Source organism: Triticum dicoccoides, chromosome 2A, assembly GCF_002162155.2.
Source record: "Triticum dicoccoides isolate Atlit2015 ecotype Zavitan chromosome 2A, WEW_v2.0, whole genome shotgun sequence".
Lineage (NCBI taxonomy): Eukaryota > Viridiplantae > Streptophyta > Magnoliopsida > Poales > Poaceae > Triticum > Triticum dicoccoides.
The window spans coordinates 22,759,748-22,762,287 of record NC_041382.1 but is presented as its reverse complement, the minus strand read 5'-3'; positions in this window follow the sequence as shown (position 1 = coordinate 22,762,287).

The following is a 2,540-nucleotide window of genomic DNA, read 5'->3' as shown; positions in this document are numbered from 1 at the left end:
TTCAAAAAGAAACCAAAAACCCCAGCCACAGAAATGCTGACGCGTGGAGGTCTATTGGTCCCGGTTGGTGCCACCAACCGGGACCAAAGGCCCTCCTGCCTGGGCTCGGCGCACAGGCCACGTGGAGGCCCATCTGTCCCGGTTCTGGTTTGAACTGGGACTAAAGGGTGAGGGCATCAGTAACGACCCTTTAGTCCCGGTTCAGGAACCGGGACAAAAGGCCCTTACGAACCGGGACAATAGGCCCGTTTTCTACTAGTGAAAACCTTCTTGACTGAGTCCCAATGCTGCCGTGCCATGAGGACGTCACACTCCTACGGGACGGTGAAGTCCGCCAAGGGGTCTGGGATGCCCAGACTTTCGCGTTCCGCGTCCTCCTTGGCCCATATGGACCTCTTCCAGCCGTAACCACGGCTTCCGAGGTGGCGGCACCCCATGTTCCTCTGTTGAAGCCCCTTCATGTACTTCAACTTTTTTGGCAACTTCGGCCTCGCAAGCCGCCTTGAATATTTCAAAGTGCTCTTCCGCGATTGTCGGATTATCCTTTACAATCTCGGAGTAGGGTTCCTTTTTGTTGATGACCCGATGTTTCACCCTTGCTTTCCAGGCGGCCAACGCGTCGCTAAACTTGGTCATGGTGTGTTTGTTTATCTTCTTCATTGCCGGGTCCTTATATGGATTTTTATATTCCTTTTCATCCCGGCCCGGGAAGAAGAATATCTGGTGCAACTTCTTTAGGAGGGAGGGCCTCATATTATCTATCTTTTTTAGTTTCTCATCGTTGATAGTGGCGGTTGTTCGTACGATGCAACCTATTTGATAGCCGTAGCACGATCACGCTTCCTCGGGCGCTGTTGGCTAAAAATGTCATCGTCCATCTCCGTGACCACCAATCTAGTAGTCATGAGCTGGTTTACGCACCGCTGCCTCTTTGCTTTCAGTTCTATACCGGCTCCGCTAGTCTCGGCGCCGGTCTCGGCGCCGGTCTCAGTCTCAGCGCCGGCCTCAGTCTCAGCGTCGGTCTGGATGTCGACCTCAGTCTCCGATGCAATAGGTGGGCCTACCAACAACATCCGTTGATCGTCCGCAAGGCCCAAAAAACCGTCTGCCGCCAGGTAGACATTGTCGCAATCACCAGAACCCTGTCCTTCATCATTGCTAGCCATGTTTCCTACGACTAAATCTAGTCAATTAATTCTAGACCTAATAAAATGAATAATGACATAAAAAAGTCCTATGTTTTGAAGGAACGTTGACTCCTTCCCGATGCGGCAAATCCCGGGCACTCGATATGTCCTAGTTTGTAGCACAAGTTATGTCGAAATTAATGGAAAATTTCGGCATGACCTTTGCTAAAAAGTGGACAAATCGAGCAGCTGAAATTTGCTGGAACAGAAATGAATCAACATTCTGTCAAAACATAGGCCACTCGGCTTCATTCCCTAGAAACAACAAAAGGCCACTTGGGCACAATCGAACCACTTCAATGAAAAGATATAACATGACCACTTCAATGAAAAGATATAATCAACAACAGAAGTCTAGAAGGGATCATAAAATAAAACTTGCCTAAATTCCTTTCCTAGAAAAATAGTTGTCTTTTCAAAAATCAAAAACCTTTGCAAAATGATCTTACTAAACACTTCTCTGCCTAGGACAGAACCCAAATTCTGTTCTAGCTATTCCTCTCTCTCTCTCTCTCTCTCTATCACATACACACATTATTTTCTCTAGCCCTTCTCTGCCTAGGACAGAACCCAATTAAATTGCAAAGGAACTCCATTTCTCTAACCCTTCTGACCTAATGGTCTATAATAATTTTTTTTCCTCTAACCTAGCGAACCAAGTTAAACTAGCTTGTTAACCTAACGAACCTAATTAACCTAGCTAGTTAGTTAACCTAGCTTGTTAAACTAGTTTACCTAGATAATGAACCTAATTAAACAAGTTAACCTAGCTTGTTAACCTAGTTTACCTAGATAATTAACCTAATTAAACAAGTTAACCTAGCTAGTTCTCTGTCAAAGCCCTAAATAATTTTTTTCTTAACCTAGATAATTAACCTAATTATACTAGTTAACCTAACTAGTTCGCTGTCAAAGCCCTAACTAAATTTGCACTAACCAAGATAATTAACCTAATTAAACTAGTTAACCTAGCTAGTTAGTACTATGTCCAATGTTTGTTATATGCATGAGAGAGAGAGAGGAGGGGTGCTTACAGAGGATGGCTCCGGTGGTGGCGAGGGAGGCAGGGGCGTCTCCGGTGATGGCGAGGGAGGCAGATGTGGCGAGGGAGGCAGGGGTGTCGAGGGTGGCTCCGGTGGCGCCGAGGGCGGCTCCGGTGGCATTGATGAGGCCGCCCGGCTTCGGTGGTGTTGGGGGCGGCTCCGGTGGCGTCGACAGCGCGCGGCCCTGGTGGCTCCGGGGGCGTCGACGTCGGCAGGAGACGGCGGCGAAGTGGGATGACGACGAATTGGGGACACGGCGGCGAAGGGGCGAGGGATTTGGGGGAAGAAGTGGTGGCAGGGGGGAGGGAAA